Source organism: Mobula birostris, chromosome 7 (assembly GCF_030028105.1).
Source record: "Mobula birostris isolate sMobBir1 chromosome 7, sMobBir1.hap1, whole genome shotgun sequence".
In the NCBI taxonomy this organism is placed as follows: Eukaryota; Metazoa; Chordata; class Chondrichthyes; order Myliobatiformes; family Myliobatidae; genus Mobula; species Mobula birostris.
In genome coordinates this window covers 148,508,211-148,530,060 of record NC_092376.1, presented here as the reverse complement: position 1 = coordinate 148,530,060, position 21,850 = coordinate 148,508,211, and positions in this window count along the sequence as shown.

The window sequence follows — 21,850 nt, the reverse complement described above, 5'->3', positions numbered from 1 at the left end:
AAAAGCAATATTTGTATTTCTTTCAAGAGGACTAGAAATAAAAGCAAGAATGTAATGTTGAGGCCTTATAAAGCATTGGTGAGGCCTCACGGAGCATTGTGAGCAGTTTTGGGCCTTTTATCTCAGAAAGGATATGCTGACATTGGAGAGGGTTCAAAGGAGTTTCACGAAAATGTTTGCGGGATTGAAAGGCTTGTCATATGAGGAGTGTTTGATGGCTCTGAGCCCCTACTCACTGGAATTCAGAAGTATGAGGGGGGATCTCAATGAAATCCATTGAATGCTGAAAGGCCTCGGTAGCGTGGATGTGGAGAGCATGTTTCTTATGGTGGGGGAGTCTAGGACCAAAGGACACAGGGTTTCAGAGTAGAGGGACATGCATTTAGAATGGAGGTGAGGAGGGATCTCTTTAGCCGGAGAGTGGTGAATCTGTGGAATTCATTGCCACAGGCAGCTGTGGAGGTCAAGTCTTCAGGTATATTTAAGGCAGAGGTTGATAGGTTCTTGATTGGTTAGGGTATGAAGGGTTACAGGAAGAAGGCAGGAGATTGGGGCTGAGAGGGGAGTGGATCGGCCATGATGAAATGGTAGAGCAGTCTCAATGAGCCAAGTAGCCTAATTCTGCTCCTATACCTTATGGTCTTATGGCCTTGCTTTCGGTCCCGAAGAAGGGTCTCGGATCGAAACGTCTAGAGTTTATTCATTTACATAGGTGCTGCCTCACCTGTGGTGTTCCTGCAATATTCTGTGCGTGCTGCTCTGGATCTCCTTCATCTGCACAATCTCTCGTGCCTTCGATTATGACTATCTTTGATGGTCTTTGACACATTATGCTTCAATCCATCAACAGAATTTGGAAAGGGTTGACAGTCTGTTCACGCCCATAAGCTGGCTCCAGTATCAACCAGGAAATCTAATTGTCACCCATTTAGAGTCAGAGGAATAACAAGCTCAGAAATGCTCACAATGATCAGAATTTGGGCGTGGCGTCCCTATGATGAAGGCAGGGAATGTTACTTAAATAGGTTATTTAAAGTAAACTGTGTCGTGTGCAATGTTTGTGGCAGTGGAGGCAGAACCTGTCTATTTTCAAAGTTGCCTCGCCAGTGAGGGGACCTTCAGCTGTGTGGCAAGATTGTCCATGAGCAAAATATGCCCCTCCCAGACAGCCCGCTTTCTTCCCCCTATTGCATCCACTGTCCCAACCCTGTGGACTAGTCTCTAGTGCAGACGCAAGTATGTTACCCTCAGTTTTCTTGAACATTTTAACTCTCTGATGTTGTATTTGCCCTTGCAAACGTAAGATGCTTGCAATTATTTTTAATTCTTCCTCACCTTCGCATCTCACAAAAGTCACAGTGAAAATTACTTTTAATCTGAGTAGCAACCCTCTTACAATAATATTTATAAAAGGCTGTGTCCCTGCCTCCAAGAATAACCCTGAATAATTTTGAAATGCAGTACACACGTGCTCCATGAATTCATCAACAAACTTGTCTGCCTTATGTATGACACCTTGCATCATACACCAGTCCTTAGTTTGAGGAAGCATTTTCTCAAAGCTTTGACTAGATTGGTCTAGAGTACGTATAGATCAACGTTCTGCATATCCTTTGGCCATTGCACACCCTCTCTAACTGATTTCCATTTAGCTGACCCTGGACAGTTATCAATTATTATTGATATATCATTAGAATTGGGAACATGGCATTTGTGGAGGATTTCCATATTGTGGATAAACTTTTTGACATTCTCTTTGGGACCAGGAGCTGGCTTCACTGTAGCTTGTAATTCAGGCCTGTAAACAGGAACTGGATGTCCATTTGGTCCTGGGAATGTGTGCATGGGGAACTGATCCACACTATGATCAGGAGACCTAGCGTGTTCTGCTGTTGGACCTTCATGCAGTAAACCCTCTTCTGTACCCTTCTGTCCCCTTCATCTCTCGTAGTATCATCGGGAATCTCTGACAGTGCTGAAGCATTGGCTATTGTAGGTGCTCCTGGGTGTTAGGGAATAGCATTTGATGCAGACCTTGTTGCTGCTGGGGCTGATGCAAGGCGAGGTACAGAGGATTATAGCAATCTAATTCATTCTCAGATACTGGCACCAGTTGCTTAGCTTGTTTTTTTTTAACATTTGGGGTAAACACTAATACGTTTGCCTGTTCTTTCTTTCTCTGACCCATATACACTATCTTTGCTCTTGCTGCTGGACACCTAACCACTTCTGCGTTTCACCTTTCCAGTGAACAACTCAGACCTCCCCACAGTTTGTTACATTTTTCTTTTTCTGTCAGCACTTTCTGCAAACACTTTAGACAATCTGCATTAAATGTACCATTGGGAGGGAGACCCTTATCAATAGGTTCAATAGTTTCAATAGGTACATTTAATGTCAGGGAAATGTATACAATCTACATCCTGAAATTCTTTTTCTGTTGAAATTCTTTGTTTGCTCCTACTTCACCCAGTTTTCAACATACTTTAACACTTTCTACTCCATAGTACAAAAATATAAGTATTGCTGCAGTCACCATAGGGGTTCAGAGAAGTTTACAGTAAAGGCACCTCCTATATCATTCACACATACACACAGGCACGCACGCATGCACGCAAGCATACATACACACACACACACACACACACTCACACTTTCTCTCTCTTAAGAATTCAGTTTCTGACCACATGTTTCCCTGGATTCCAACCTGTCCATACCAAGGAGCTCCAACCTCCCATTATCAGCTGTCTCCCAGGAACCAGTTCTCACCACTCCCCTTCGTATTGGCGACAAATGGAACGGCATACCTTGGCTACTCCAGACAGCAGGAAATCTGCACTCCAGCAGTTGACTGTATCCTTTGCTCAAATACGTGCTGCCTGCGATTTCAGTATGGATTAACTGCTGGGGCCCAATCCCATTCTCCTGTCTCGTGAAGCCAAGAGCTAGTTATCTCGGTGGAACTCCAAAAACTGTCGTCACCGAAAATGCACACTTGTTTTTCAATCACACTTATTGACCCATGCACAGGGAAAAGAGCTGGTCCCTTCACCAAAATGCTCTGGTTACATCCGGAATTATCCATATTTATACAGTTATTGATACTTCTGCAACTTCTAATTCCATAATTTGCATATATACTTTAAGTACCAATCATAATACATATTTTTGGTGTTAATAATCAACAAAATCTATGTGTTAAATGCCAATAATATTTCACAATTAGTAAAATAACAATCAAATAGTAGGTATCACCCTAGAGTCCTTCCTTTGCATCTTTATCTTGTCGTGGTATACTTGGTGACCTTGGTTCCCAGGCTCCACAGAAAAGGCTGTACAAAGGGAAGTCAGGCTCTCAGAGGTTTTGTTCAGCTTGAGACTGTACAGCAACTGCACTCTGTCTCTCAGTCAATTTAACCCTTGCCTTGCTGCTACTTCCACAATTTCACATCGTATAACACAGTGTTAATAAACTTGATTTTGATTCGGATCTTCCTCCCAGGATACCTTTCCATAAATAATTCTTTACATTTTGTCTCTTAAATTACTCATTTGACTTGGTGTTGTAAGTTACGACTGTCCATAGATGATGAGATTATCTTTTTTCCCACATTTTTATTGGCTGGTCACCTTCCCCAGGATGTGGAACTTATAGCAATAAAGTCTTGGTTGAGTGCTCTTGATCAGGTTTATTTATAATCTCCTCTTCGGAAGCCAGGATTGAGATCAGGGATGAATTTTGTTTAAAGTGTAACAAGAATACTTAAACTGAAACAGAAAAGTAATATGTTTCGATGAGAGAAACTTGCTCTAATCTGGGGAATGTAGGTTTGATCTGTTCAGTCTTCCTTTGTAGCACAAGTCCAACATGCTAGTGAACCTTTATTAACACTCGCTCTTGTCCGAACATGCCCTTTTTGATAATAAGATCCCAAGCTGTACACAACGCTTCAGATGTCGTCTCACTAGTTCCCAGTATAAGTACAGCTAGGTTTCATTACCCAGAAACTGGATACTGTAATGCCATGTTTCAACGTGATGCATAATCCAATTTCAATGAAACTAGTGTATTTGAAAATGAGAACTTAATGTGAATTGCTTTTCACACATAGAAGGCTTTAACAGCATCCGAGAGATCTTCATTGTGACTGCAGGGGATTTACCTGCCTCAGGCCCAGATAACCCAATTTAGGTTAGTTCCCACCAACTCAACCTGACAATGATTTCTCTGACCACATATTAACCAATCCTCTCCCTCAGCAACCAGGCACCAACTGCACTAACCCACACTGCATGACCACCAGTCCCGATCCCAGCCTATCAAAAATGCCCCACCCTCAACTACCTTCCCATTCCCAACCATCAATCTGCCCTGATAACCTGTTCTCCTTGAATATTCCTTTAAGCCCTTTGATTAGGAATATGCTGTGTGAGTTTACCTCATGTACACCACTACAACAGCCAGGAAAGATAGATTAGACTAAGATTGACTGGGTACCAGCATGGATCTCTGTACTACCTCATTGGTCATAGTTACCCTACATGCTATAAGGAGCTACAAGGCAAAGTGGGCAATATTGCTGACAACAGAGGAGCCTGTTACATTCTACATATGTTTGGAACAGGAAGAGATTAATATGTCACCACCCACCTTGGCAGCCTCCAATGCAACTGAACCCACATATGCCATTGAGGACACAAGATCAGTTTTCTGGAGAGTAAATCAGTGGAAAGCATCTGGCCCAGGTGGTGACCCTGGCCATGTTCTGAGATTATATGCAGATTAGATGGTGGTGATACAGTATTTTCAGATAATTTTAACCTCTCCCTAATTCAATCTAAGGTTCTCACCTGCTTTAATTAGATCACTATCATCCATGTACCTAAGAAAAGCAAGGTAACATGCTTACATGACAACTGCCCAATGGCTCTGACCGCCATCATCATGAAGTGGTTTGAGAAGCTGGTCATGGCATATATTAAGTCCAGCCTCTCAGACAACCTCAACCCAATACAATTTGCTTGCTGAGGAAACGGCTTACCGGCTGAGTTGTACTTGGCTCTGTGGAACTGGATGGGCCCAGACCTGCTGGAAGTGTACAACGCTATGCTTCTGGCCGGCAGTATGTCTGAGTCCATGAGGAAGGGCATCATCACCCTCATCTACAAGCAGAAGGGGGAAAGGGAGGACATTAGAAATTGGAGACCCATCTCTCTCCTGAATGTGGACTACAAGATCCTGTCCAAGGCTATGGCCAACAGGGTCAAGTCTGCTCTGGGACAGGTGATCCACCCAGACCAAACCTGTGCTGTACCGGGCAGGAAGATCTCAGACAGCCTCGCGCTGCTGAGGGACACCATCGCCTACGTGCAGGACAGGAGGGTGGACGCCTGCCTGGTCAGCTTGGACCAGGAGAAAGCCTTCGACAGGATATCGCACACGTACATGGCAGACGTGCTCTCCAAAATGGGATTTGGGGAGGGAATCCGGAGTTGGATTAGACTGCTCTACACAGACATCCGTAGTGCAGTCCAGGTCAACGGGTGGAAAACAGACAGCTTCCCCATCAGGTCTGGAGTCAGGCAGGGCTGTCCCCTCTCCCGTCTTGTTTGTCTGCTGCATAGAACCCTTTGCGGAAGCCATCAGGAGGGATGAGGGCATAAGAGGGGTGACGCTGCCAGGCAGTGGAGGGACCCAAGTGAAAACCTCCTTGTACATGGACGACGTCACCGTCTTCTGCTCTGATCCGAGGTCAGTTCGCAGGTTGATTGGCACCTGCGAACAGTTCGAGCTAGCGTCGGGGGCCAGGGTCAACCGTACAAAGGGCGAAGCCATGCTCTTCGGCAACTGGCCCAACTGATCCAGCGTCCCCTTCACCATCAGGTCTGACCACGTGAGGGTGTTGGGGATCTGGTTCGGAGGGGCTGAGGCGTGCAACAAGAACTGGCAGGAGCGGACTGCCAAGGTGAAACAGAAACTGGGACTGTGGGGAGGGCGCTCCCTGTCGATAACGGGCAAGAACCTGGTCATCAGGTGTGAGGTGTTCTCAGGGCTGCAGTACTTGGCGCAGATCTGGCCCGTCCCCCGCTCCTACAGCTCGGAAATCACCCGGGCTGTCTTCAGATTCGTCTGGGGATCCAAGATGGAGCGGGTGAGACGGACCGTCATGCACAAGTCCCTGGACAAGGGGGGCAAGAACGTCCCCAATGCCGCCCTCACCCTGATGGCCAGCTTCGTATGTGGCTGCATCAGGTTGTGTGTAGAGCCCAGGTATGTGGGCACCAAGTACCACTATGTGCCCAGGTTCTACTTGTCGCCCTGGCTACGAAGGATGGGTCTGGCCCCACTCCCGCGCAACGCCCCAGTCAGCTGGTCGTTGCCGGCATACCTGTCCTACGTAGCAAAGTTCTTCCAGGAGAACGCCTTTGACCACAGGGCTATCAGGCAGTGGTCGGCACGAAGTGTCCTGCAGGCACTGCAGGAGATGGACGTGATGGACACAGTGGGGTGGTTCCCTGAACAGACTGTCCAGTTCATCTGGCAAAATGCCTCATCACCAGATCTCACCAACAGGCACCAAGACCTCGCCTGGCTGGCGGTGAGAGAGGCCCTCCCAGTCAGAGCCCTCCTGTACGCCCGGAACGTCGTCTCCGCACCTCACTGCCCACGGGAGGACTGCAGTAAAGAGGAGTCTGTGACCCACCTCTTTGCACACTGCCAGTTTGCAAAGAGGGTGTGGAGGAGGATGGACGGGCTAGTGTCACGTTTTATCCCCAGCAGCTGCGTAACAGAGGACTCTCTGATCTACGGGCTGTTCCCGGGGATGCATACGGAGACCAACATCCGGTGCTGCTGGCAGATCATCAACTCGGTGAAAGACGCTCTTTGGTCAGCCCGAAACTTGATCATCTACCAGCACATGGAGATGTCCGTGGGAGAATGCTGCCGACTGGCACATTCTCGGCTGCAGGAGTACGTGCTGAGGGACGCACTGAAACTTGGTGCAGCCACCGCAAGGGCCCGGTGGGGAAGGACCACAGTATAGGTTTTCTCCACCCGTGGGAGTGGGAGGGGTTGGTGGGCAGGGAGTATACCCCTCAACAATGATATGCTAAGCTGAACTACTGGAGTGCCACGTGGGTGGCTATAAATACGGATATGGACTGACTATAATGGAAACGTATGTAAAGGATGAAAAGTTATTGAATGGTTTATTGTATATATTTATTTTTGAATAAAGTATATTTTGAAATTAAAAAAAACAGGTCTATGGTGGATGCCATCTCCCTGGCCCTACACTCATCCCTGGAATATCAGAACAGCACAAACAATTGTTTATTGTCTACAGACCCACCTTCAATACTATAATTCCTTTTCCTTTTAATCTTTTTTTATTGATTTAAAAGAATAAGGATAAATACAAACCAGAGGAGAGGTTATCTCAAATACATATATCAATAATGGTACAAACAAAGAAAGGAATATACACTGTCAAAATCATATATAATATTAAGCTAATATAAAGAGACAAGAGACCCACTTCTCCTCTTAACAGTTCATAGAGAAAAAAAGACTCAAGATTTCCTGTTATTGAGAAAACCCCCCCACTAAACTAACCTAAAATTAAAAAAAGGGGGACTGGGCAGTCCATTTTGAGGATACAGTTTAAAAAAAGGGAAAATCCTTCTGATCAAATCTAAAACTTTGCAGAGAAAAAAAAATTAACTGGAAAAGTAAAAAGAATTAGATCATATGAAAATATTGAATAAAAGGTAGTCAAGTTTGCTCAAGTTTAAAAGGTATATCAAACGTCTGACTCCTTATTTTCTCCAAACTTAAACAAGACATAATGGAGGAGAGCCAAAAAAAAACTGTAGGTGGATGGGGATCCTTCCAGTACAACAGAATAACTCTCCTAGCCAGTAAAGTTGAGAAAGCTTTCATGCGTTGAGCGGAAGCAGGAACGTTTCCTGCTTCCATTGGAATAACCCCAAAGATTGCCGTAAGTGAATTAGGTTGAAGGTCCAGACCTATGACTTCTGATAACGTTCTAAAAACACCTCTCCAAAAGTTATTTAACTTTATGTAGGACCAAAACATGTAAGTTAAAGTGGCCACCTCAGTGTTGCATCTATCACAGGTAGGATTTATATTAGAAAAAATATGCGCCAATTTATCTTTTGACATATGCGCCCCGTGCACTACCTTGAACTGAATCAAGCAGTGATGGGCACAAATAGATGAATTATTAACTAAATGACAAATTTTACTCCATTGATTATCTGAAAGTGACTCTTGAAGTTCCAATTCCCAAGCACATTTAACCCTATCATTAGACATCATTCGTAAATTCAATAGCCGTTTATATATGATGGCTAGCAATCCTTTTTGGAATGGTTTAAGCTGAAAGATAACATCTATCATATTTGGTAAATGAGCAAATGGGTAATTCAGTAACAAACCATGTAAAAACTTCCTAACTTGTAAATATCTAAAAAAAATGTGCATTAGATAAATCATATTTGTCCACTAGCTGAGAAAAAGACATTAAACAATCCTCTAAAAACAAATCTAGAAAAGTTATTATTCCCTTAGTTTTCCATTTTAAAAAGCCCTTATCTAAAGTTAATGATTTAAAAAATAATTAAAATGGATATTACTAGAAAGAATAAAGTTACTTAAGTCAAAAGATCTGCGAAACTGAAACCAATTTTTAATGTATGTCTAACAATGGGATTAAGATCTTGTTTACCAATCCTAGAAAACAAAAAGGGAAGAGGAAGTTCCAGTAAAGAAGCCAAAGAGAACCCCTTTACCGAGTTCTCCTCCAAGTCCAACCATGAAGGACAGTCCTGCATATCTATACAGTGAATCCAAAAAGTAATATAACTATTATTAATTGCCCAGTAATAGAATCTAAAGTTTGGTAAAGCCAAGCCACCATCTTTTTTTGATTTTTGCAGTAAATGTTTACTCAATCTTGAGCTTTTACTATTCCAGATATGTGATAAGATTATAGAATCTATTCTATCAAAAAACATTTTCGGGACAAAGGATGGAACAGCTTGAAGTGTGTATAAAAATTTTGGTAGAATTGTCATTTTTATTGCATTTATTCAACCAAGTAATGACATCGTCATAGGCGACCATTTGGAAAGCATTTGTTGTGTATATTCAATTAAAGGAAGAAAATTATATTTATATGTCTTTAAAATTTTTAGTAATTTTAACACCAAGATAGGTAAAATAATCTTTAGCAATATTAAAAGGTATTTGATCATATTGATCTGAATAATTACTAATAGGAAATAATTCACTTTTATGTAAATTTAACCTGTATCCAGAGAAAGTACTAAATTCAGTGAATATGGATAACATAGAAGGAATAGATTCCCTAGGGTCTGAAATGTAAACTAATAAATCATCTGCGTACAACGAAACCTTATGTACTTTATCTCCTCTCTTAATACCCTGAACAGAGTTGGTATCCTTAAGAGCGATAGCAAGTGGTTCTAAAGCCAAATTAAATAATAAAGGACTAAGGGGACAACCCTAACGGGTTCCTCTATATAGTCTAAAATAAGGAGATTTTTGATTGTTAGTTATAACCGCAGCCAGCGGGGCTTGATGGATCAGTTTGATCCAGGAAATAAATCCCGGACCAAAACTAAATCTCTCCAAAACCTGAAATAAATAAGGCCATTCCACCCTATCAAAGGATTTCTCTGCATTAAGAGAGAAAATGCATTCAGATTCTTTAAATGAGGGAGAATAAATAACGTTTAACAATCTTCAAATATTAAAATGTGAATACCTATTTTTAATAAATCCAGTTTGGTCATTTGAAATAACAGTAGGCAAAATATTCTCAAGCCTATTAGCCAGAATCTTAGAGAGAATCTTAAAGTCCACATTCAATAAAGAAATTGGTCTATAGGAGGCACACTCAGATAGACTTTTTCCTTTTTTAGGAATCAATGAGATTGATACTTCATAAAAAAGTTTTCGGGAGATTCCCAGAGGATATAGAATCAGTAGAAGTTTGACATAGATGTGATGTAAGCGTTTCAGTAAAAGTCTTATAAAATTCCACTGTATATCCATCTGGTCCCGGAGCTTTCCCTAGTTTCACAGAGGATATAGCACTAGCTACTTGCTCTTGTTTAATAGGCGCATCTAATGTGTTAATATCTTGAATAGAAATTTTAGGTATATTTAATTTCTGCAAAAATCTATTCATAAAGATAGTATTATCAGAGAATTCAGATTTATAAAGATTAGAATAGAACTCCCTAAATATCTTGTTAATTTCATGAGAATCTAATGTTTCAGTTCTATCTGGTCTACGTATTTTCAAAATCTGTCTCCTGACCATATTTGCCTTCAACTGACCAGCCAGCAACTTACCTGATTCATCACCATGTATATAAAATTGACTTTTGGATTTAAAAAGTTGCTGCTCAATGGGGAAGGTCAAAAGCAGATCATGCTGTGTTTGGAGTTCAACCCCTTCCTTATATAGATCTCCACCAGGTCTTACTGCATACGCTTTATCTATCTCTTTACTTGTATTAGTAATCACTAAAAGTTTCGCTTTGGTTTTCCTTCTTCAGCCAGCTGAATATAAAATTATCTGTCCCCTAAGAAAGGATTTCATCGTATCCCATATAACCAAATTTGACATACCTTCAGTTGTATTAAATTCAAAAAATAAAGAAATTTGCTCCTTGATAAAACTAAAAAAAGTTGGATCTTGTAACAATATGGGATTCAGTCTCCACTGTGACATTTTCAAAATATTATCAGAAAGCCTGTAAGTTAATTTCATAAGAATGTGATCCGACAATGCAATGATGTTGTACGCACAATCGACAACAATACTATAATTCCAAGCAAGCTTATCTCCAAACTCCAAGGCTTGGGAGTCAACACCTTCATCGGCAACTGGATCCACGACTTCCTGACCAACAGGCTGCAATCAATAAGGGTAGGTAGCAACACCTCCACCACGACTATTCATAACACTGGTGCTCTACACCACTATGTCCTTAGTCCCCTGCTCGATTCATTGTACACTCATGCCTGTGTGGCCAGACGCAGCTCTAACCCCATCTACAAGTTTGCAGATAATAATGTGGTTCGTCCATCATCGTCAATGAAGATCTCGACACCATTAGTCACTTTGAGACCGGATGCAGTGTGTCCAAAGATGACTGGTCAGGCCAATTCAGGTACGGAATGTCCTGGTACATGTTGGGCAGACATGTAGGCACTGCAGTTGTTGCGCTGGTGGCTCTGGACTTGCGCAGCTCGCGCTTATGTTGTGCTTCAGCAATGCGCCTTGATTCGTAAGCTTGACAGCCCTTGTGGATGAGGCCGCGCCAGGTAGGGCGGTTTTGTGCCAGCGTTTCCCAGGAGGTCCTGTCTATGTCAAATGACTTCAGGGAGGCCTTTAGTATGTCTTTGTAATGTTTCTTCTGCCCTCCATGTGAGCATCTTCCAGCAGAGAGTTCCCCAAAAAGGAACTGCGTGGGTATGCGCTCGTCCGGCATGCGGATGACATGACTTGCCCACCGGGTCTGTGCTCTCATCAGCAGTGTGTGGACTGATGGTAGACTTGCTCTAGAGAGAACTTCAGTGTCTGGTACTTTGTCTTGCCATCTGATGCCTAATATTCTGCAAAGACAAGTCATGTGGAAATGGTTGAACTGCCTTGCATGCCTTCGATACACAGTTCACGTTTCACAGGCATACAGGAGGGTAGTGAGTACCACGGCTCTGTAGACCTTCAGTTTTGTTGCTGGGCTGTTTCCTCGGCATTGCCATACAATTGAACGCAGTCTAGCGAAAGCAGAACTTGCATTCGCTATTCTGCAGTTCTGTATTAATAGTCACTGCTCGGGAGAGGGTGCTGTCAAGGTAAGTAAACTGGTCCACTGCCTGTAGTTTCTGTCCTTTGATTGTGATTTTCGGTTCTGTGTACAGTGCATGAGATTCAGGCTGGTGCATGACTTTGGTCTTTTTGATACCACTGCAATGGGTCATATCTCAAATAATGATGAGTCAGAGTACAGTAGAGATGGAGTGCTTAGTAACCTGATGTCATGATATCAACCTTCCCCTCAATGATAGCGAAACAAAAGAGCTGGTCATTGACTTCAGAAGGGGGTGGGGTGCGGTGGTCTACATCAGCGCTACTGAGCTTCAGAGAGTTGGAAGCTTCAAGCTCCTAGAAGTGAGCATCCCCTATAGCCTACCTGATCCAATAGTGATGCCACAGCTTAGAGACCAATACTTCTACTTCTTCAGGAAGATAAGAGATATTTATCTTGACTGTCCCTGTGGATCCATACCAGCTTTTCCCAATATACCATATAAAGCATTCTATCTGTATGCATCAAGGCTTGGTATAGCAACTGCTCTGTCCATATCTGGTGAAGTGTCCTGCTGAAGGGTCTTGGCCTGAAACGTCGACTGTACACTTTTCCATAGAGGCTCCCTGGCCTGCTGAGGTCCTCCAGCAGTTTATGTGCATTGCTATAATTATCAGACTTAATTCTTACTGCCTTTTTGAATAAGTCAGCTGGTAAAAGGAATTGTGAGAGTGGAAACATCTTTTCATCCAAAGATTAATTGTGTGATAGGTAGAAGTCCTCATTACACAAGGAATTGATTTAAGTGGCATTGGAGCAACACTTTGGATATCAGTTCAGAATGCTTAAAAATAGTCTTGGAAAAAGATAAACCTGATCTAACGAGGGAAGGTCATATACCAGGAATTGTAAGCACAAGGGAGTGCTGGTGAACAGAGGGACCTTGGTGTCTACCTTGAAGTTGGAAGTGTTGGTTGATAACTTGATTAAGAATGTATATAGGATGCTGATCTTTGTTAATCAAGGCACCAAATCCAAGAGCAGGGATGGTATGCTCCAGCTTTATTGGCTACAGATCAAATGCTGGAAGATGGGATTAATAAGGATTAATGCTCACTGATTGGGATGGACATGGGTTGCCAAGTAGCCTGATTCCACGTTGTATAACTGACTTTGTTCCAAATTATCAGCAGCTACAATGTCCAATCATTTTAACAAACACATCTAACTTTAATCAATGTCGACAGCTTTAAGTAAATCTAGCATCTAACATTACAGCTAATATCAGTGTGCTTAGCATTGCTCACATGCAGAAATCACAGTAATGAACAGGTAGCAGAAAAACATCTTAGCAGCATGTCATGGAATCGAGCAAGGCGATCATTGTTTCAATAGCCATCGCTGTTTTCAAGGTTATTGGAGTTTGTCTTCCCCCTCTCTCTCTTGCCCAGGTGAATGGAATCCAAATGTCATATTCTCATTAGTAGTCTACATGATAACAAATAACTCACTATAAACTAGTATCAAGCATAGGAACCTTCTTGATCTGTATAGGTTAGACTGAGAAAAGTTTAAATACATGTATGTTGGGAAACAGATGGACTTAATCCTTAAAAATGCCGTAATGATTCGAGTAAAGAGGAAAGAGAACAACAAAAACATTACAAATCACCAACATCTGCCACACATTTTGGCATATAGCACAAGTAGTTTGTTTTATAAATACCTCCAATTAACTCTTTCAGAAAGAACATAATCTTATTTATGCAACAAACCATTATCGCTAATAGTTTTCAATTGCCTTTGGGTAGCTCTGAACAGGTTCCAAAAAGCTCATCTGAAATTAGGAATGAAAAGAATGTAATAATCCAACTGAGAATGTATCAAACATTTTGAGGAGACACTTAATCCATAACATGGAAGTGCAGACAAACATCAACTACTGATAAAACTCTTCAAATGGCTGACAAAGTTTTATGAACAGCTGCTCAGGAAACAAAATTAATCACTAAATAGATTAAGCACATGAAAAAATATATAATCATTGTGAGTTAAGCAGAAAATAAATAAGACCTGAATTGTTATTCTTTAAATAATTTGGAAATTAAACAATTAAAAATATGGTTGTTTTCCTTGTTCTTCTTCTGAAGTGGTTGCATATAAGGGGTAAGGTCATAACAATTGTGAAGGTTCTTTAGGGCCTAAGCCTAGACATCATTAAGCTCAGCTATGTCATTATGTATATCTTTGTTATTGTGCCACGTCATATGATGTGGACGATGATGGTCTTTCCATGACCATAATTGTTCCTGGCAAATTTTTCTACAGAAGTGGTTTGCCATGGCCTCTTCTGGGGTGTGTCTTTACAATACTCTTCAGAGATTGTCTGCCTGGCATCAGTGGTTGCATAACCAGGACTTGTGATTCACACCTGCTGCTCATATGACCATCCACCGCCTGCGCCCATGGCTTCACTTGACCCCGATAAACATTGGGGGGGGCAGGGGGTGATAGATAAGCATGTGCTAAACCTCGCCTAAGGTTGACCTGCAGGCTAGTGGTGGGAACGAGTGCCTTACATCTCCCTTGATAGACACAATGGTATCTCCATTCCACTACCCAATTATCTAATTACTAGACTTCAAGAACATAGGATATGAAGAAAACAACTTGGCCTATTTTAGTTCATCCACCCTAAAGATGTACAACCCCCACCTTCGCATTTTATAGCATCCAGCTGGTTCATTTAGTCTCCATTACTCTATTTATGATTCATTTCAGATGTTAATGTCAATGAAGGTTCTCAGTCATCCAGGTCATTGTATATCAAGCAGCAGTACAGCAAAGCAACTGGACTTGCTGTGCTGTCCAGAATGTAACTAGTAGAGTGGATAGGGGAGAACCAGTGGATGTGGTATATTTGGATTTTCAGAAGGCTTTTGACAAAATCCCACACAGGAGATTAGTGTGCAAACTTAAAGCACACGGTATTGGGGGTAAGGTATTGGTGTGGGTGGAGAGTTGGTTAGCAGACAGGAAGCAAAGAGTGGGAATAAACGGGACCTTTTCAGAATGGCAGGCGGTGACTAGTGGGGTACCGCAAGGCTCAGTGCTGGGACCCCAGTTGTTTACAATATATATTAATGACTTGGATGAGGGAATTAAATGCAGCATCTCCAAGTTTGCGGATGACACGAAGCTGGGTGGCAGTGTTAGCTGTGAGGAGGATGCTAAGAGGATGCAGGGTGACTTGGATAGGTTGGGTGAGTGGGCAAATTCATGGCAGATGCAATTTAATGTGGATAAATGTGAAGTTATCCACTTTGGTGGCAAAAATAGGAAAACAGATTATTATCTGAGTGGTGGCCGATTAGGAAAAGGGGAGGTGCAATGTGACCTGGGTGTCATTATACACCAGTCATTGAAAATGGGCATGCAGGTACAGCAGGCGGTGAAAAAGGCGAATGGTATGCTGGCATTTATAGCGAGAGGATTCGAGTACAGGAGCAGGGAGGTACTACTGCAGTTGTACAAGGCCTTGGTGAGACCACACCTGGAGTATTGTGTGCAGTTTTGGTCCCCTAATCTGAGGAAAGACATCCTTGCCATAGAGGGAGTACAAAGAAGGTTCACCAGATTGATTCCTGGGATGGCAGGACTTTCATATGAAGAAAGACTGGATGAACTGGGCTTGTACTCGTTGGAATTTAGAAGATTGAGGGGGGATCTGATTGAAACGTATAAGATCCTAAAGGGATTGGACAGGCTAGATGCAGGAAGATTGTTCCCGATGTTGGGGAAGTCCAGAACGTGGGGCCACAGTTTGAGGATAGAGGGGAAGCCTTTTAGGACCGAGATTAGGAAAAACTTCTTCACACAGAGAGTGGTGAATCTGTGGAATTCTCTGCCACAGGAAACAGTTGAGGCCAGTTCATTGGCTATATTTAAGAGGGAGTTAGATATGGCTCTTGTGGCTACAGGGGTCAGGGGGTATGGAGGGAAGGCTGGGGCGGGGCTCTGAGTTGGATGATCAGCCATGATCATAATAAATGGCGGTGCAGGCTCGAAGGGCCGAATGGCCTACTCCTGCACCTATTTTCTATGTAACCTACTAACAATGATAGTTCTAGACAACACAGTAAGTTCGGTTGCCTTGATTTACATAGCTTGGCACTCAGAAGTTAATATACATTCATACATAAAAAACTTTCTGAAATCAGTCCTAAATGTATCTTTAGCCATGCAACACAATATTTAGTCTATTAAAGTTTATAGCAGTTCTCTACATTTGTCGTTTACGTGCTCTTTGCAATCCTATGCAGTTTGATATTTCTTCCAGATTTCCTGCTGTGTTGAAACTGGTTAGATAAGGAGGTTTTTCTGATAAGAACAGTCTGTGAAACAACAATAACAGTCTTGATTTACAGTACCATGACATCTCAGGCTCACAGACAAAGGAACTACTGAGGTACGGAACCAACTATACTCCAAATTACTGAAAATCTTTTGAAAATTTATGAACAGGTGATTATACAAATGATAAGTGAGCATAGAGAAAGTAAACTATAAGAAATAACAATTTAAAGAGCAAATTAGACCCTAATCTAACTCTCTCTGATTTTGTAAAATTCCCTTTCTCAGAGCCTGCTATTTCTCCCACCTCTCTTCCCCACTGGTTACTTATAAACACTCTATAGAACACTGGTTGCTCAAATCAGTGGGACACTGCTCCCTGCAAGATTCAAGTGAGCCCCGTCTTAACAGAACACTCATTTCTTGATATCCATGTGAATGTCCCATAAACTGAAATCCATTTATTCCACAACAATCTTTGAGCAACTTGCTGAACACTTCAAGTTTATTGGCAATATGTCAATTTTCATAAAGCTCACAGCAATCCAAAGGTTTTTTACCCTTGTGATTCTGCTTTTGAGCTTTGATGCCAGTTACTGATGCTCCTTCTGTAGATCCCCTTTCTTTGCCTTGTTAATATTGTTGGTTTCTACATGAAACATAATGACTTTCACTTCCATTCCAAGTTCCTCTTCAACACTGGTGAGATATTTGTAACCTTGCTGATTGGCATGTATCATTGCTTTCAGCATTCATGTTAGTGGATGCAGAGAATAGGACTGATCCCTTAACTACACTGCACCCCAGCCCTTCCTTATCACTTCCCCATCTTAAAGGGTCCCAGTATTTTATTATGTTGTAGTTGTTTTATACATCTTCTTCGCAGTCTCTGCTCCCATTCACCGCGATATGTAAGAATTTCTTACCTGTTGGTCAAGTGCCAAGGCATAACTTTCTGAACTTTCAACCTGCCTCACTTGTCATCATGCTCTTCTTTTATTTTTGACCAACTTATTCTGCCAAAAGTAATCTGTGATTGGTTCCTGGAACAATGTGACTACGGAACATGCCAACTAATCTTCAACCCCCTGGGCTGCAGCACATCAACCCAGAGCAGTTCCTAACCGCTGATATGGTTGCTATGGAGCACAGTGGCTTCTGTCAGCTTCAGCATTTTACAGCTGCATCATCACTGGCTTCATCATGCCAAAGTTCATTAATGTTTTAATACAACCAAATTAACATTTAAAATTTAATGTTGCACAGTTTCCTCATCTTATCAGTCTTTTACTAAAATCCATTCTTCATGGACATTATACTCAATGCTGCACATTGCGATGATCATCTACTTCAATAGCACAGAAGGGGTTCCTTCCTATTGCTGAATACATTTTGTCTCTGTGAGTTTGCAAGGGTATTATCTGAATCAGCGAACTTCATCTTGGCAATGGCAGTGTCAAGTGATGAACATATTTATCTGTCTACTTTGCATATTTCTAGTATCCATTTTCGCTGCATGGGCTAACAGCTTAGCAATATAAATGCTGCCGTGACTTGCTTCACAATTTTGCCCAGGCACATGATGAACCACATGTTATACATATTATACACCACTCTGTAGTGCCCGCACAGTGGTTGAATTTTCAGACTGTTGTTAAACTGTTTTTAACTCAGGAAAGGAATGGAGGTTGTGCATCTATTAAAGTGCACAGATTTCATTCATATTCTCAAATCCATGGAAATGGCAAGTTGGCATTCTTTGTTCCTGGTGCTTTTGCAATCCAAAGGTACTTTGGAAGTTAAGAATGAGGCATAAAACTTGTTGCTTAAGATCATTTTATTAAGCAATACAGAAACAAAGGAAATGAGAGAAGCATGGTGAGAAATGAAGAGAGAAAGAAGGAAAAAGCTGAGAAAGAGTGGGAAAGAGAGCATAAGGAAAAGAGCAGATGGAAAAGTGAATGAACAAAGTGGTCTGGTCTTCTTATACCAAACCACCAGGTCCATTGAAATTCCAACAGATAGCAGTCAACCAATGAAATAGCCAGATTCAAGTAATGTGACACCTGCCACTGAAACCAAGAAGTTTCCAGAAAAATAGAGGCAACTGTAACCATTGACAAGCTCACTGAACAATCACATGTATATAGGTGAATAAAAATGCAAACAAGCATAAGTAAGTTAAACTACAAGAAAAGTAACATTTCTGCAGCCCAATCTAACAGCATTGATTCTAAAGCTCTGACAAAACAACATAGTTTCAGTCAACTCTTCAGTGACCTTTCACTGCCACTCTTTGTGCTGGGTCATACTTGACATGTATTTCTGCTTTGCTCTGGAAACCAACCCTGTCTTTGGTCATACTTTAGATTTCATGATTTTGTCTATGTAAATGTTGAAGTAAACTGAAAGCATCCAAAGATAAGAGTTCATCACTGTTAGGAAAAGTAAGAGCAAACTGCAGGAAACTGAGGGCTGTTTTGGAGGGCAGAGCTGTCCCGTTTCAAAGGGAATTAACTTTTTGTGTAGCTTTAGGGAATGCAACAGTTTAGCCATCACTTATTTTTAAAAAACAAAATATACCAATAGAATGAAAGGAATGTATCATTCTAAATCAAAATTGTGTGGCTGGAGGGAATTTGAAATGACAAAAAATATAGGGATATGTATTCTAATGTACGTATTCCATATTTTTTGTGTGATGCTGCCCTACCTGCCCAAAGAAATAGTGTAGTGGTACTTTATCTGCAGAGTAATACTGCGTGTTTCACATCCAAACCACATCCTCTTCTTAAAGCAGGTGTGCTTTCCCAAATGAAGAAATCTAACTCAGATGAATACGCAATTCCAACCTGATGTTTCCTCTGTTTGACCTCTGTTTATATATATATATAAGCATAATATTAGTTGCTAATCCTGCTAATATTAATATTAAAATAGGTGCCTTTGGCACTGACGGGAGACTGCAATTTGGCTCAACTTTGCCCCTTCTGCGTTGTAATATCCGTGCGTGTATCCACGTCTGCTGTCCACTGACTCACACTAATGGTGAAAGGTTTAACATGAATTGTAAATCAGAGTATGTGGACAAGAACATCTAACTTTTGTGAAATGCCTTAGAAAAACAAAGGTGCATCATATAAACGAATCAAATTCATCAAACTGGCAGACAGACGGGGAAAGTAGTTAGACGGTATGTAATAAACAGGGAATGCCAGTAAAAGAAAGAGAAGCCAGTAGACGATTATGAAAATAAAATCACAGTGGTTGGTGTGATCCTGAGCTTTTAGCGCTTTTGTTTCTGCCGTTTTGAAGAGGCTGGGTAGCTCGTGTCCCTGGGGATCCCCGTGCCTCCGACTGACCTTGTTCCTATTAGGACAGGGCTGAATTTCAGACCCTGGAGGCTGCTGCAGACAAAAGGCTGGGTTCAGGCGGGCAGGTGCATAGACTCGATCGGAAATGTTTACTGCTGAAAAGAGGAGGACCATTCTTTCCAAACGAGCATTACATTTCACCATATCAGAGAGCTTTCTTCAAAACCAACCTGCCTCATCTAAGGAAATGTGCCTGTGCTCTTGTCTCAGCAATATTTCTGCAGCTTTCTCGTTAAGTTATTATTAATTAAGATCGAAACCTATGAAATTCCTTGTCATGTAATATAGTAACGGAACATCTTGATAAAATATACTGTTCTAGTTGTATTATAGAAAGTTTTGTGCAACTTGTTACGTGGTACGTAATTCAAGCCGTCAGATTTATTTAAAAACACCGAAAATTAAGCCAAAGCGCAAGTTATTTAAGATCCTGGATTGCAAAGGTGCAATTAAATGGCATGCAGGTTCAATTAGATCTGGATTGACAAATAAAGATCTGGTTCTAGACAACTTTACAGATCTGCAAAGTAGCGTTCAGTATAAATGAAAACAAGAGGCTCATTGTCTCTTCCCATTGCAATCGTGAACCGTAAATAAGACCTTAAGACATAGGAGTACTATTAGGCCATTCGGCTCATTGAATCTGCTCCGCCATTCCATGACAGCCGATTTATCTTCCCTCTGAACCCTCTTCTTCAGTATTCTCCCCAGAACATTGTCGCACTTAATAATCAAGAACCTATCAACCTTCGCTTTGAATATACCCAATGACTTGTTCTCCACGCCAGTCCATGGCAATGAAATCCACAGATTCGCCACCTTCCGGCTAAAGAAAATCCTCCTCATCTCTATTCTAACGGGACGTCCTTGTATTCTGACGCTGCGTCCTCTGGTCCAAGACTACCGCGCTGATGGAAATGTCCTCTCCACGTCCACTCTATCTAGGCCTTTTAATTTTCTTCAGGTTTCATAGAACATAGAACATAGAATAGTACAGCACAGTACAGGCCCTTCGGCCCACCATCTTGTGCCGACCCTCAAACCATGCCTCCCATATAACCCCCCACCTTAAATTCCTCCATATACCTGTCTAATAGTCTCTTAAACTTCACTAGTGTATCTGCCTCCACCACTGACTCAGGCAGTGCATTCCACGCACCAACCACTCTCTGAGTAAAAAACCTTCCTCTAATATCCCCCTTGAACTTCCCACCCCCTACCTTAAAACCATGTCCCCTTGTATTGAGCAGTGGTGCCCTGGGGAAGAGGCGCTGGCTATCCACTCTATCTATTCCTCTTATTATCTTGTACACCTCTATCATGTTTCCTCTCATCCTCCTTCTCTCCAAAGAGTAAAGCCCTAGCTCCCTTAATCTCTGATCATAATGGATACTCTCTAAACCAGGCAGCATCCTGGTACATCTCCTCTGTACACTTTCCAATGCTTCCACGTCCTTCCTATAGTGAGGTGACCAGAACTGGACACAGTACTCCAAGTGTGGCTTAACCAGAGTTTTATAGAGCTGCATCATTACATCGCAACTCTTAAACTCTGTCCCTCGACTTATGAAAGCTAACACCCCATAAGCTTTCTTAACTACCCTATCCACCTGTGAGACAACTTTCAGGAATCTGTGGACATGTACCCCCAGATCCCTCTGATCCTCCACACTACCAAGTATCCTGCCATTTACTTTGTACTCTGCCTTGGAGTTTGTCCTTCCAAAGTGTACTGCCTCACACTTCTCCGGGTTGAACTCCATCTGCCACTTCTCAGCCCACTTCTGCATCCTATCAATGTCTCTCTGCAATCTTTGACAATCCTCTACACTATCTACAACACCACCAACCTTTGTGTCATCTGCAAACTGGCCAACCCACCCTTCCACCCCCACATCCAGGTCGTTAATAAAAATCACAAAAAGTAGAGGTCCCAGAACATAGAAACATAGAAACATAGAAAATAGGTGCAGGAGTAGGCCATTCAGCCCTTCGAGCCTGCATCGCCATTTATTATGATCATGGCTGATCATCCAACTCAGAACCCCGCCCCAGCCTTCCCTCCATACCCCCTGACCCCCGTAGCCACAAGGGCCATATCTAACTCCCTCTTAAATATAGCCAATGAACTGGCCTCAACTGTTTCCTGTGGCAGAGAATTCCACAGATTCACCACTCTCTGTGTGAAGAAGTTTTTCCTAATCTCGGTCCTAAAAGGCTTCCTCTCTAACCTCAAACTGTGGCCCCTC